Source organism: Peromyscus californicus, unplaced genomic scaffold (assembly GCF_007827085.1).
Source record: "Peromyscus californicus insignis strain IS unplaced genomic scaffold, ASM782708v3 Scaffold_22__1_contigs__length_63687245, whole genome shotgun sequence".
In the NCBI taxonomy this organism is placed as follows: domain Eukaryota; kingdom Metazoa; phylum Chordata; class Mammalia; order Rodentia; family Cricetidae; genus Peromyscus; species Peromyscus californicus.
Genome location: NW_026294525.1, coordinates 17,113,480 through 17,129,521, shown reverse-complemented (window position 1 = coordinate 17,129,521; position 16,042 = coordinate 17,113,480). Strand labels below are relative to the sequence as shown.

At 44.1% G+C, this 16,042-nt stretch overlaps 1 protein-coding gene across 2 annotated transcripts in view; it reads left to right on the top strand.

Moving 5' to 3' along the window:
- The first annotated feature begins 4,906 nt into the window (after positions 1-4,906).
- Positions 4,907-16,042, top strand: part of Tab2 (TGF-beta activated kinase 1 (MAP3K7) binding protein 2) — a 54,783-nt gene continuing 43,647 nt past the window's right edge. For both annotated transcript variants that reach the window (XM_052750992.1, XM_052750994.1), the window contains exon 1: positions 4,907-5,020. The gene's annotated coding sequence lies outside the window, so the exon portion shown is untranslated. The remainder of the gene's footprint in view (positions 5,021-16,042) is intronic.

The following is a 16,042-nucleotide window of genomic DNA, read 5'->3' as shown; positions in this document are numbered from 1 at the left end:
AGATGAATGCTGGTACCCAGCTCACCTTCATTTTGACTGTCTGAAACCCCAGCTCAGGAGATGGTGCCACCCCCATGAAGGTAGGTGTTTCCACCTCAGTCAAACCTCTCTGAGAATGCCCCATTGAGATGCCCAGAGGTGTCTCATCGCGATTCTCAGTTCCATCGAGGTGACAATCACAGGAGGAGTAAGGAAAGCAGCTTTGGAAAGCATCTCCCCTCTCCTTCCTTCTCCTTCTAGATATTAGCATTCCAGCTGCCCGGAACTACTAGGACCATCTTGTTATTATTGGCCTGAGAATGATTCAGAAGCTCACAGCAGCAGAGTACAAATGCAAAGAACCCAGACCTTGACTGTATTATTGCACTTTCAAGGCTCTCAGACTGAGGTCTGCTCTGAGATATGAATTTTTATATTATTTAATAGGATGTTTCAGGTTAGACTGTCCTCCAACTCACTACGGAACTGAGGATTACTTTGAACTCCTGGCTTGTCTGCCTGTGTCTCATAGGTGCTGGGATTACAGGTGTACAGCATCATGTCTCATCACTTAGGCCATGTTAAGATTTGTCAAATGCCACTGAAAACTATCTAATAGTCCACACTATGGCAGCTTCTCAGTGTGTCCCATCTGGGCTACTGCAATGCTGTATGATGTGGCTTCACTCCTAATCCAGTGTCCTTGCGGGTGTGGGGTGGGGAGGGAGAGAACACACAGAGGTCAACGTCTTGACTAGCTGGCTAGAAAACCCCAGAGATCAGTCTACCTCTGCCTCCCCAGGGCTGGGATTAGCGATACGTGCCATCTTGCCTTGATTTTATTGTGTGGGGTCTGGGGATCAAACTTGGGTCTTCATACTTGTCCAACAAGCACTTTACCCACAGAGGCATCTTGACAGCCTTAAGAGCATCCTTCTTAAAGAACCATTTATTTAATCTCATCTTTTCTCTTGTCCAAACACAAGTCACTTCTCATTGCCTGAAGAACAGGCTAGGCTCGGCGTCTGTGGTTTTAGGCAGCCCTGCCTTCCTTCACGTTTTTTGTGCTATAGAGATGCAGAATTAAGTGTTTCTCTCACATAAGTCTCTCTTGCTTTGTTCGGGTTGTCATTGCCTGGAACCCTCTTGCTTCACCTCCACCTGTCACATGCAATCTTCCTCTTGAGACGTGCCCTGCTTTTCCTACTTCCACGCCCTGCAAAGTAATCTCTCCTCTCCTCAGCTTCTATGGCGACTATCACTGTCTACCTTGCAGACGCTATTTATACAGTGTAATCTCTTCCACTACCAGCACTGTTGAACAGCATTTTCAGGGAAGACGGAACATATGGGTTATTGCACACTTGAACTTCGGGCGGTCCAACTGACGGTATGAATGCTAATTTCATTTAAATGATCACAGGCAGCTAGTGTTTACTGTGTCAGACGGCACAAAACTGCGCTAAAGTGTTCTTGAATGCCAACTGGGATTTTATCCAGTCTCCTGTAGCCACTACAGAGAATACCTGGAAGACAGGCTGTCCTCCTTATTTTCATGAGTCTTGTGGATAGAGATGACTATTTAACAACTCAAAAAACATAGAAATCGCATTTATCAAATACATAGAAGCATCCCTAGCTATTTATGTTCCAAATCAAGCAGGATGAAAACCAAAAAAATACCCAATGACCCAGACTTCCAGTGTTAGTGGCGAAAAACTAAGAGGCAACCATCTACCGCTAGCTCACTGTATGCCTTCCCTTGCTGAGATAAGGAAACTCCTAGAGTTCAAGTTCTTCTTTTAATTGTTTCTGCCATTGCTGTGCTCAGGACCAAGCCCAGGGCCTCACACAGGCATGTGCTCTACCACTGAGCAATGCATCTCCAGCCCAGACTAGTTTTTTCAAAAAGTACTTATTTTGTAATAATGTCAAACCTATCAAAAAACTGCAAGTTTTTGGGGGGCTTGAGAGATGAGAGACTGTTTGGACTGGAGAGATGGCTTGACTGTTAAAGGCTAGGCTCACAAGCAAACTTTCAAAACAAGATATTACAGATGGTCTAGAATTTAACTTTAAAAATATCTCTGATTGGCCAAGATTTAAATTTTATTATCACTCTTTCTGTATGTGTATGGCAGATGTGAATATATACATTTATATACAGAGGGCATATAGAACATACATGCTTATTTTTTTCTGGGCCACTTAGGAGGAAGTTTTATGCATTACATTTTCTTACCCCATTAGTACTTCAACGTGTTTCTTTAAGAATATTATCATACAGAACAAATTCAGGAAGGTTAACAAAAACACAGTATTTATGTTGTACCTGTAGTCCATACTCAACTTCATCAATTATCTCATTAATGTACTTGTAACTTTTTCTCTTCGGTAAGGGATCAACTTTCAGTCCTTGTGGTACTTGTTGCGTTATATTTAGATGTCATGTTCCTTTAGCTTCCTTTGGCCTGAGGTCTTTGTTTCTTACAACATTGCAGATGTTTTTAAAATAAGTTGGTTCTTTCATAGAATTTTCCTCTACACAGCTATCTGAGACTTTCTTATCATCAGACAGGGGTCCAAGCTCTTCAGACTTTGTGCAAGGATGTACTGTTATATCACACACATCTTCTCTTCCTTTATTGGTTCTTATACCGGACCTACTCACAGCCATTACATTTGTTTATATAGATAACATTAATTTCTATTAAAATGTGTACACACATTTCATAAAACAAATCTCTACCAGAAATGATTTTTTACTTAAAGAACTTAACTCTATTATTTCAAAAGTATATGTTGACATTATGCCTTAGCTTATTGACTTAATAATTGGTTCAACTTATCTAAAGTCATTGCTTCAGTTACACTGTATATGGAAATAATTCCTCAGGGAACTGCTGTCAAGTATTAGGGTTCAATGACTTCCATTACTGTGGATTAATGAAAATATCATCTATTATGTAAGTCATCATTTACTTTTACTTCACACACACAAATTATTTTTTAAAGTATATTTTTTACTTTTATTAATGTCATCTCCGAGAAAAACTTAAAAGTCCCAGTGTTGTAAAACATTAACACTTCTGACTTCTGAAGGGCTAAAGGTTTTGAATTGGAGCTAAACCCCAATACTTCAGGGTTTTTTTGGTTTTTGGAGACAAGTTTTCTCTGTATAACAGCCCTGGCTGTACCGGAACTCAATTTGTAGACCAGGCTGTCTTCGAACTCACAGAGATGATGTCCCTGCCTCTGCCTCCTGAGTGCTGGGATGAAAGGCGTGTGCCATCACTGTCCCAGGTTATTTTTTTAAGTTAATGTTTAAAAGAAAGTGGAAGTGTTATACTTAAATGATAAAAAAAAGTTTTTAAAACTCCCGCACCCATGGAGCTTATATTGGAAACAGAATAATAAAAACAGTCCTTCGGGATTTTTCTCGGGAGTAAGAATTTCTTCAAGGAAGAAACTGGCAGCGATATGCATGCACACTTTGGACAGGGTCAGAAAAAAAAATGCTGTCTTGTTTTGTTTTGGACATATGAAAGCGCCAGGCTTTTTAAATAAATATTTTACACTGTGAGAAACATCTGAACGTTAAACATCCTCCCCCCGCCCCCCGAGGGAAAATTAAACCCATATATCTTTAAGAAGATAGAAGCTTGAAGAGTCGCCCTCTCCCCTCCAAGCTAAAGTGTCTTTGGCTCCGCTTCTAGGACTTCTAGGAACGCGCACTTAAAATCGAAACAAGTCCCTCGCAATATCGAGATCCTTTTCTTTTTTTCCCCCCCTCGCGCCTCCACCCAGCTGCTCGGTCAGGGAAAAAAAAAAATGTCCAGAGCCCGATCCCAACTCGGCGGCTTCCAGGGACGCGCGCGTCCCTCTCCGCACCGCCGCGCCCCGCCGCGCCCGGGCTCCGTCCCCGCGCTCGCTCGCTCCCGGGTCACCCGCGGGCCTCGGCGCGGCCCGGCTCCAAGGGGGTGTGTCCGGCTCGCAGGCCCGGAGGCCCCCGCAGGCCCGGCGCCCGCCTCCGCCGCGGGCCCACCTGCTCCGCGGGGTCCCGCCACGGGCCTGCGGGGTCCCGGCCGACAGCCCCGCGCGTGGCCGCCGACCCGGGCGGCCTGTCACCCGCTTCCGGACCCGCCGAGCCCCTCGGCCGCGCCTCCCCTCTTCCCCCTCGGTCCCCGGCCCGCCTGAGGGTGAGGGACCCGCACTCGTCTGTCTCCCCAGCCCGCGCTCCCTCCCGACTCCTCGTCGTCGTCGTCGTCGTCCCCCACCCCCGCGCCGCCACCTCCTCAGCCACGGCGAGACGGCTGGTGGCGGTGGGTGTGGGTGTGTGGCGGGGGGGGGGGGGCGGGGGGGGGAGAACCGCGAGTGCCGGAGGAGGTGGTGGGGCGGGGAAAACAGAGCATCCCCCGCGCCAGCCGGCGGAGGGGAGGCCTCGTCACAGCCGCCGCCTCGGCCTCGGCCGCGGGCCGCAGATCTCGCGGTGTTTGCCGGCCGCCGCGCCGCCATATTGTGGGGCCGTATTTTGATGCGGACTGGGGCCGGCGGAGCCGCGGCGAGAGCGAGCGAGAGCTGGGGGGGTGGGGGGAGGGCGGAGGAGGAGGAGGAGGAGGAGGAGGAGGAGGAGGGAGGGAGGGAAGGCAGGGCGGCCGTGCGAGCCGGAGCCGAAGAGCGGGCCGCGGCGACGCCGCCCCGGCCATCCTCGCTTTGATCCGCGCCAGGCGCCGGCGGCGGCGGGGCGCCCCAGGCCGACCCCCTCCCCTCCCCCTCAGCCGCGAGCGAGCGGCGGCGGCGGCGGCGGCCGGAGGGAGTTGGCGGCGGCGGCGGCGGCGGCAGCAGCGGCCGGGCGGAGGGGGCTGAGCGGGGAGGGAGGGAGGGCTGTGGCGTCCCCCCTGCCGGGTGGAATCGGCGCTGGCGGCGGCCGTGGTGGCGGCGGCGGCGGCGGCGGGGGAGACGGCTGCCCAAGTGGGAGAGGCGGCGGCGGCGGCGGCGGCTGCGGACGAGGAGGAGGGGGAAGCCGCGGCGAAGGCGAAGGGTAAGCGGACGGCGCTGCCGGGCCTCGGCGGGATCCTCAGCCCGCTTCCCCCACACACACACACCGTGCCTGCCCTGCCTGGCTCGGGGACCGACTCTCCCGCCCCCCCCCAACCCACCCGCAACCCCTTCACCCCCCGGCGCGCGAGGCCCGGCCCGGGTCGGGGCGTCCGCGCCTTCCTCGCTCCGCCTGGGTCCTGCCCGCGGTGGCGAGGAGGCGCAGGGAGGCCCCCCAAGTCCTGCAGGGCGGGTGGGGGCGGGGAGCCTAGGGCCTGGCCTGGCCTTGGGCTCCGGGGCGTCGGGGGATTGGGGGGGGGGGACGGGGACCGACCGGGCCTGCCCTGGAGCCCCAGCGCTGGGGAGAGCCGGGGTGGGGGTGCCTGGCCTCCCTCCCCCCCGGCCCGCCCCCAGGCCTGTGATCTGGAAGTGGGAGGGGAGGGAGGGAGGGAGCCAGACTACTTTGGGTGGGGGTTTGGGGGGGGGACACACGACGACCCAGTCTGGATAAAGTTGACTTAGGGGGCCCCCCCCGAGAGTTAAGGGAGCACCAGGGAAGTTAGGTGTAGGTTGAAGAGGAAGCACATCGCTCCCTTTTCCGATTTTGCTGTTTCTTCAGCCCTCCTCCCAAGTGGGGAGCGCGCCCCGCGGTGAATGGGTGCCCCCCCCCCTTAGCTTCACCGGGCCGACGGTGAGATTGTGGTTGAAACCGGGAGGCTTTGCGAGGGTCTCTGGGCGCTGCTGACAGGTGACAGGTGGGCCTGTCTGTTGCTGATGCTGTAGAATGGTTCCTGCAGAGTTGTAGACCCAAAGTGTCAGGGAGCGTGTGCGTTTGTATTTACGTGTTTGGCCAAGTTTCCTTCCATATATAGTATATTTGAGATGCTAAGTTTCCATTCAAGTCAGCTTGATTGTTATGGAGGAATTCTTCAAATGTTTCTGATAAGAGGGGTTTCTAGGAGAGTGGAGGGGATTTGCAGCCTCGCAGCGCTTTTCTTCCAGTCTTTTGAAATTCCGGTTTCCCCGAAGCACAGGAGGCTGTTGGTAGATGGACTTTTATTCATTGCAAAGTTCTTGGACACTAACGTTGTATTCAAGGCAACAGCCAGGCAGTATAGTTTTGCATCCATTTTGTCAGTTCTCGTTAAGTTAGTAAAGTGCCGAATTTTAGGGTCAAGTTGGCTGACATTTTATAAAAGGAATTAGTTTCTGTCTTAGCATACTCAAAGATGTTGCTCATTATGCAATTTCAGATTTCGTTGGGAATTTTGGTGGGTACAGATTAGATTTTTTGGCTTTCAGTTATCACTGTTTAACACACTTTTCATACAATAGCAGAGTTTTGACACCTTTTCAGAAATACCCTTAATGTTTCTGTAAAGGTGAATCAATGGTTACTTTTAAAACTTGACAATTTGAAACTTTTTTTGAAAACATCGGCGTTTCTAATAAATGAAGAGTTGCTTTTATGCTTTAAGCTGTATGCTTTAACTGGCTGCTTTTAAGCTGAATCCTTAGGAAGAATTTTCAGATTCATGAGTTACGAGCCGAGTTAGTAGCCAGATAGTTCAGGGAGGCTTCTGTAGCTTTTAAAATGTGTGTGGAATGAGTATGTTGAATGGTGGCACTATCCATGTATTAACAGGAAATAGAACAAAAATTCCAGTGATTCAGAACTTCTGTTTGCCCCTCCACCAGTTTGTAATAGAGAGTGCTTTATGTTTTCAGTCTTAAAGAATCAAACTGAAAGTTGAATATGTTAATTATCATGCTATCCACAGAACATATGCTATCACATTTGTCTTTTTGTTTCATGAAATATCTTTTTCTGAGTTAGAAATGGTTTCCAAAGGACACTATGAAATATCACTACCCAAAACCTTCTGTGAACTCTCATAAGAGAACCTGTGTGTAATTCATTAATAAGTGGATGAAATGATCAGAGGTGCAAACGGTATACTTCCTGAAAAGCAAATTTTAAGTCAATCCCATTTGATTGAAAGAGCCACCTGTGTTTGATAGTCTGTAGAAAGAACCCCTTGCCTTTAGCTAAGGGTATAGTAAGATGTGTAGTTATAACACCTAGTAAAATGAGGCAAATTCTGCATGGTTAGGTGGGTACTACATAGACCCCAAATTATGTCAATATTGAGTGTTTCATACTCCGGCAAGAGTCAGCATGATTGATTTTGTGCTTTGACAGGAATAAAAGCTTTATTCTACTTCTATGCAAGGAAAATTCCAGAGAACTCTTTAGTACCAGTGAGCTGCCTTCATTTTGAGAGATAGGTGTATGGTATATAGATTGCTTGATTTTCCTGAGTTATGTGCTAGAAACACCCCTGTGGCGTGAATTTGCTAAAATTGAAGTTGTACACATACACACTAAATGTTTATTTTTATGACTATCAGGATACTTTAGAAAATAAATTTTGCTTTACTGCATTTTTTTAAGTTCCTGGAAATACTTATAATATGTAAGGCTCATAGATTAAAGTTTCAAGTTTCATTATATCTGCCTGGCCAGGTTCACATGCCCCAGGAACAACAACAATGATTTTTTTGTTTTGATTGGCTTTTGCCAAAAAGACAAATGTGATAGCATATGTTCTGTGGATAGCATTTCTTTAATAAGAGATCTTTAAATCAAGGGCTATGCTATAATAGAGACAGGTGTGAAGATCAGTGCCCTGCAGGAATAGGGAGGAAGATGCTAGTGTTGGATGAACAGTCTGCAGGAGTATGGACATGTGGGCGGTGGTGGCGGCTGCGAGGACAGGAAAGTGACGGCTGGACTGTACTAAGGAGCTTTCTTTTGATGGGCTCTCGCAAGCTGTGTATGTCCTCATTTACCACTATAATCAAATGGTAAAAAATTTGGAGATAACTGACATCAAATGAAAATTAAATGTACATGTTGTTGACCTCTGGCTTATGTTCCCTAAGTATTGACCAGTATTTTAATATTTTATGTCCTAGTTATTCTGACCCCTAAAAAAATCAAGAACACACACTTTGTCAAAGGCACAATCTCCAAGGAAGTACTCTTGGAGTTGCTAGGTACTCTGCTCTGCATTCTCTGTGGTTGATCACTGAACTCATGGTGAGCTTGGTAACTGGTTATCGGTATTAAGGAGAAAGTGCTGTCTTTCGTTTTCTAAGTATCCTCATCTCTCAAAACAGCCTGTTCAGTAGAAGTGGTGCTTTACCTACGTTCAGCCTTCTAGTTTTTGTTTTTTAAAGGAAATGGGAGGGGGTTACATAGTTGTTCACTTAGATTCTCTTGACTCTTTACAGAGTGTTTCCCATCATGTCCTGAGCATGATGAGAATTGCTAGCTGACAAGTTATTGATGTTTGAAGATTTCTATGAGATAGTTTTAGGTTTTACCAGTTAAAAAGTACATTAATTCAAAACTTTCGTAGATCCTCAACCCCATCTTCCAGTGGTGTTTGATAAGTAAAGCTTTGCTGAATGTGATAAGTAAAGCTTTGCTTTATTGAGCTCATTCATTTTGTTTGATTGAGATGGGGGGGGGGGGGGGGTCCTTGATTTGAGCCCAAGCTGGCCTCAGCCTCCTAGTGCAGTGCTTACAGGTGTGTACCAGGCCTGTATCATATTTTCAATCATCCGTTCAATGTCAGAATTTGGTACAACAGACATGGTATCCTGGTTAGTAAAGGAATGGTACTAATGATCTTTGAATTCCCACTGTGTACCAAGTTTTCATTCACTTTTTGAGTTTTTAGTAAGCCCTAATAGTCTCTAGATCTTGGAGATGTAGTACTTAATAACAGACAGAATTTTCTGTTCTCATATAGTTTACATGTTAGTGATAAAAGACATAATAAATGAGAAATGCATCTGGGGGCAAAACACTGGAGAAAGAAAACAGGGAAGCTGAGCAATGAACATTGCTTGTTTGATCTGAGATCTGCAGTGAGTACCAATCTTGATTTTAGAAAACAGAACTATCAAGTGATGTTCTTACTGAGACTAAGAATATCCTTTATAACTTGGAAACAAAATTGTATTTGTGCTTCAGATTACAAATTGTTACAGAGTTTCAATTAGTAGGGATTTCCTATTGTTAGTATTTTAAAAAGCTACTTTGTGACTCAGTAGAAAATTCTGGAATTTACCATCCTTCTTTGAACCCTGGTTTTGGCCACTTACCACGTTGCCACTGTATTTAGGGCCAGTTTTGATTTCTTAGATTCTTTCCTAATCTGTAAAATAAAATGTCTAAGGTTTCTATGATGATTTAAGTGGTACATTTTATATGCAAGTCATATGCAGTAGAGTGTGGGTAAATTGTTTCATTATTGTTTGTTACCTTTCTGGAACTCTGCAAAATAAACATGTTTGAGTTGGTGACTGCAGCAAGTTCTACCAGCACTATGGGGACATTGTTAAATCTACATTTCATTTGACCACTTAAAGCAGCCTTGCCCGTGGTCTAATATTAATTAAAGAACAGTCTGTCCCTGGTGTTTTCTGGAGCGTTGATATATGTCATCTAGTCAGAGTAACACAGGAGTACCATTACAGCCTTCTGGTGGAGGAGCATTGTGGGCCTGTCATCTAGGTTGATAAGCGGGATCTAAACACTTTAACAAATGGGCAGCAAATACCATGTAAAATTCCAGTTCATGCACTTAAGACATTTAGCACAGTGCATGCCTGGCACACAGAAAATGTTAGTAAAATGTTCACCTGTCAGTTTTTCCTTTACTATATAAACAAGGGTATTTCAAAGACTTTACAGAATATTAAAGAAAACATTTACGAAAGTGAAATGCGCCACTTGTGAATGAAATTTTGAAGAAAAACCGAATAGCCATTCAAATTGCAAATCTTTATAACACTGGGAGATCACTAAATTGAGCTCCTCAGGATAGACTATGTCTTTTTTTCCTTGTAGCCTTCTTCACATGCTGGGCAGTGCTTGGCCTGTAGCTAGGAGTCCAGCAGGATATATGTTGAGTAGTTTGTAATGGACATCTTTTGTTCCACCACTACTATTTTTGTGTTTGTGAGACAGGGTTTTACTGTGTAGACTGGACTGGTCTAGAACACAGAGATCTGTCTGCCTCTGCCACCAGAGTGCTGAGATTAAAGGCGTGCTCCACACTACGCTTTTTAATGGTAAACTCCTGCGTTTGAAAGCTTATATGGTACACTAAGCTTAAGTTTTCGAGTGTATGAGTTTTGTTTTGAAGCAGAAGTTTGCTATGTACCCTAGGCTGGCCTAGAACCCTGCGCCGTCCTTCTGTACTACATCCTTCTCTCCAGTGCTACGATCAGAGATTCAAACATGGTTGAGCTGCTGATCTTAAGCATAGCCTAAATTGTAAGGTAAAATCATGTTTTTTAAATCTAGCAAAACTTTTGAGAAAGGAGAATCCTGGAAATCTAAAGGAATGGATTTGCATTGAGACGATTGTTTATTAACTATTCCTATGCTGTTAATAGACATGAATATGAAAAGGGGTAGTAGTCCCTCTTCCTTCATGGAGAACCAAACCCAGTGCATGCTAAGCAAGCATCCTACCATTAAGGCAGAGCCCCAATCCTCCTTTATTTTTTATTTTGGGACAAGGCCTGGCCAAGTTGTCCAGGCTGGCCTCTAACTTGTACTTCTGCCCCAGCCTTGGATGTAGCTGGGATAGAGGCATGTCTACCTGCCACACCCTGTGGGATAACAGCTTTTAAAGGCAAAATAGAAAAATAATTCCTGTATAATTATATACCTTAACTAACTTAAAGGTGAGCTTCATTTAATCCCTTTAAGGCAGTTTCAGTGGTACTGTTGATCTGTACTGACTATGAATTAAAAGATCCAGTCATTTCCTTCAGTTCCTGATATGTTAGATAATGATGCTTCCACCCAAGAAAGGGGAGAAACGACCCCGCACTTTAGCAGTGATTGGTCTCTGTATGTTTAGTGTTCACACTGGTCAGCTTTTTCCTGTTCTCATGCACATTATCCTCTACTTGATGGATAATAATTCTGGATTTCCTAAAATTTAAAGCTGTCTAGGTCAGATATCCTTGAGCCATTTACGCAAAACATTTCTTGGATTAAGAAGGGAAAAAAATTCACCGGGCGGGAGAGATGGTTCAGCAGGTGGAAGCGCCCGGATTGTCATAGACAGACCTAACCACCTGAGTTTGAGCCCATGGACCAACCTGGTAGGAGAGAACTGAACCCTCCAGTTGTCCTCTGACCTCCACACACGGACGGCGGCAGGTGCGTGCAGCCAGTCGTCAAACAACAACAGCAGCAGCAGAAACACCCACCCTCACAAAGCATACACCCAGTGCTGTCTGTTCCAGTCTGGCATACTGCAGTATTATTTGGGAAATAAGCGAAGTGCCAGCCGAGTGTCTGTGATTCTGTCGTGGTGACTCGTCTGCTCATCAGCTGTGGAGAGAAGCACTAGTGCCAGGTGTCAGTCAGCTCCTGAGGCTCCAGGAAGAAAGTCTGACTCACGCACAGGTACAGCAGGAGAGGGAGGGAGGGAGGGAGGGAAGGAAGGAAGGAAGGAACTGTTCTATTTGCCTGATTTTAAAAACTGGCCTTCTTGTTTCACTTAAGGAAAAATAGGGGACTGAGTCCATGCCTCGTTGAAGTCCCAGAAGCTAAATACTAATGTAGATGTAGAAAGGTCCATGGAGGAGAGAAAGAAGGGAGGAAAGAATGGAAAGAGTTTTAGTAAAGGGGTGTAAATGCTGATCATTGTTAATAGAAAAAGGCATGAATCTGTTAGAGACTGGTTTTGATTAGTGAATTTTTACTTCCCGGCTTGTTAATTACTTTGAGTTATTAAATATGACTGATTTGGGATGTTAACATTTTACTCTCATTTATTTGCATTAATGAAATTTTCACTTGACCTTTTCTATATAAATGTTAAGTTTATAGTGTTAGCAGAATTGAGCCCATCACAGTGGCTTCCTGACGATTAAGTCGGGTAGTCCAGTGATACTGTTGGTCACGTCAGTGCAGAGCCTGTGACGGCTCAGTGGAATGATTTTCATTATCAGTCAGAGAAAATACTTGTTAATACAAATAAAAATTTCATCTGAACAATTTGATTTTTCAAAACCAGGCAGGGAGTTTTTTAGGCAGAAATTCCAATCAAGTCTGAATTCTAATGAACTGGGGTTACAGGTGTAGAAAATTCACCTGATTTAATTTCTCTCAGAAACTGGGACAACACTGCTTTTGAGTTAATCTATTTGTTAATATATCAGATTGTGAGTCTCTGTCAGATCAATTAATTGCCTTACTTTTAGTGTATTGGAGGCTTAATAAGGAAAGATTTGGCTTTAAAATCACTTGAATCCAATTTCAAATTAGAGTTATTAAATAACTGTTGTTTAACTGCTCTATTATCACTGGAGTTCAGTTGCTAACTGTTATTCAGACTTTTAAAATATTCTTTTAAATTATGTGTGTGGGTTTGTACACACAAGTGAGTCGGCTGCTTTGGAGCTGGCGTTACAGCCATTGAGAGCCATCTGATGTAGGTGTCTGGAACCAAACTCAGGTGCTCTCCAAGAGCAAATTGTGCTCTTAATGGTTTAAGCCATCTCTCCAGCCCCTCATTCAAACTTTTTGAGCCAAGACTTGTCTTAAGAAAGTGAATATTTGTATTACCTAATTTGCACAGTAATCCTAACTATATTTTCTGTATTTCTTATTTTACCTAGCACAGTATCTACCTGGAACCGAGTAGGCACCAATGAGTAGCACCAAAAATGTAAAATGGATCCTATACCTTTTAAAAATAATATTCAACTGTACATATAAAGCTTCTTGTATAGCTATGTACTTGCTTCCATCTTCTCTTTTTGTGGGGAGGAGGTTGTGAGCCTAGTCTGTAAGGATTGAACCATCTTTCCAACCCTCCTTCCTTATTCTTGACGTTCTGTGTCTTTGCTTTTACTCTATACTGATCTTTACAGATTATAGGTTTTTTATTGGTGCTTATCATAAGTAGACAATGCAGGCACGAACAGTTTTGGTTTTAAAAAGCGATTTAAGAATATCTGTAATCCCAGTACTGGGGCTGGAAGCATGAAGATACAGAAGCTAAAGGCCATCCTTGAGTTTGAGTCCAGCTAGGAATACATAAGACTGCTTCAAAGGGGGGGGGGGGGGTGTTACAGACAGAATGCAGAACAGATTACGTGTTCAGTTTAAAGCCACCAAACCCAAACACCAGTATTCTATGTCTGCACTGAGGTAACTGGTCACTCTGTGACTGGCATGTAGCAGCGTTACACTGGAGTAAAGTGTCGCTCTGCTATCTTTCTGATGATTTCCCAGAAAATGGAAAAATAAACACAAGTGGAAATGGGGATTTCAAAAGAAAATTCCCACTTCCACATATAGCGATTCTGCTTTCTTCCATATAAAAGTATACTTGCATGCTTAGAGATTTTCAAACTGTGTGATTGGTTGGCCCGAGTGAGACATCCTCATTCTCTGCATGAGATTTTCCGCTCATGCACAATGACATACATTCAGAGAATGACTGTCAAGTACTATTGTTGCAGTTTTGAAAGTAGAACAAGAAGTACTTTTTGAGGAAGACAACTAGTCCATGGGAACATTGAGCTAATGATCATAGCTAAACCTAGGTACTAATGAGTATTTCAGTGTGTTCATGATGTCACATGATTAAAAGAATGTCAGGATTGCAGCATAGTCTATCAGCTGTCTAGTCTTTATTATTACAACTAACTCAGAAGTTTTGGATTCCTGCTGTGCATCAGGTACTTACTAGGTAAAGGGATAGACAGATTACTAAAATGTCATTCTTGCTCTAGAGACAAGTGTATATTGTGACAAATGCTATAACTGGGGTAGGCAAAGTCCTTCAGGAATCTACTGGAGGGATTGCCTGATTCAGTAAGCAATAAAACAACACAACAAGAGAAAGATTGCACTTAATCTCAGAGTGGATAAGACAAGGAAGAGATGCCATTTCACAAATAAAGAAGCATGCCTAAAACATGAGGCAGGAAGGTCTACAAATTGTGAATAGTTCCACATACACTGAGCCCTAGTGGTGTTGGAAACAGAAAGTAAGATGGAAAGTTAGGAAGAAACCAGAGCATAACGATTCTGTGTACTCTGTAAAGAAGACTGGCTTCATCTTGTCACTGATGGAACACAAGGACTTAACATTCTACAAAGACTGGCTGTAGTGGAGCTGGATTAGGAGGAAATGCAGGCCTTACACTGTTTGAGAGTTGACAGGGATCACAGTTCAGGCTATGAAATTAAGGAGGGAATACTGAGTAGGAAGTAGAGGTAAACATACATGCCTGGGTTGAGTTCCTGGTGAATCCTGACAGCATTCACCAGTACCGAACAGACCAGGGGAACAACAAATTTTGCAAGTTGTTTGAGTTTTCTGTATTGATTTAAGATTCTTTTGTAGGGAAAAGGGGGAATAATTTCTATTTACATGGAAGAAAATGGGAATTTTTATGTAGCTAGTACTTGGCAGGTATTTGAATATGAAATGATAATGGTAAGTGTTTCCAAATATAAGTAGCAAATGCAAAAACCTATGCATGGGAGCCTATTTGCTATCTTCTAGGAGCTAGAAGACCAGTGCCATAGGAAATGATATGTAAGTATGTACTTTCCATGTAGTTTTTGATTGTGCTAAGGACTTTTGATTTTATTCAAGATGAGCAAGGAAGCTAACAGTCTTAAGATGAAACTTAATTTGCATTTCCCTATTTCTTAGAACATGGCTTATTAATTGGAATTTGCCTATGTATCTTTCTATAATGTGTATAGATTTGTGTAGTCGTCATAATTAGACTGATGTCAGAGTACTTTGTAATCATCACTAAGAAACTCTTTTGTTCCTTTATAGTCTAACCATTCCCTTCAACCTTAACCCCTGACAAACACCAGTTTGTTTGCTAACAACACTATAATTTTATCACTGAAAATGCATAAGTGGAATTTTATGTTGTTACTTTTTGAGGTTAGCTTTTTATCTTGGCTTTACCTCGTGCCCTTGATCCATGCAAATTGTTGTATGGATCGATAAGTCATTCCTTGTTAATGCTGAGAGGCATACTATTGTTGGGATGTACTGCAGTTTACATAAGCATTTATCAGTTTGAAGGACTTGAGGGCCTCCAATTTGACATTATAAAAATAAAGCTTGGGGTTGTGTGTTGAGTGTGCACATGAATGTACCAAGGTAGGAAGTGAAGAATCAATGTGCTCCTTCTCACTTGTGTGGAGGATTCTAAGGTTTCCTCACTGTTCTCTGTGTTGTTGGACAGGATTACCACTTTGTACAAAAGACACATTGCCTATTTCAGTGGAAAAGACTAACAAGTGGAAAAGGTTTATTCTTCAAAAGTAGCCAAATTGTGATCAGTTACTTGAGTGAGCTGGTCAGGACCATGCATGAGACAGGTGTGGGGGGGGGGGGGGGGGGGGAGGAACCACTATTATTTTCCCTAGCAGTAAATGAGATGAACTCATCAGGGGACAGTGAAGTGTACCAAATGGTTGGCATCAGTCAGAAAACAGCATGGCACAGAAAATCAGTGCTCCGACTAGGTGTCAGAGATGTGGCAGTATGTGAAAGGGGTAAGGGCATTCCCATATATGTGGGAGAGCAAGTAGACTGGTGAATACATGGGTAAAAGACTATGAGGTGGTAGCAATTCAAGGCTTTAACATTGAATTTCTGTGTGAAATACGAGCACAACTCCCAGCCTGATTTTTATAACCCTAAATTAGAGAACTCAGGCCTTCAAATTAGTGTGTGATTAAACTGGTACATCCAACAACCGTATAGTTCTCAGCATTAACACGGAATGAACTATTGATGTATGTAACAATTTGGTTGGACCAACGGCTTTAGAAAAGGCATAGAAGAGGATTCTTCTTTGACCACTGTTTGGTAGAAGCTCCTCTCCAAACCATGCCTTTAGTTCCCAAAGGAAAAGATAGGTTAATGGTACGTATGTAGGT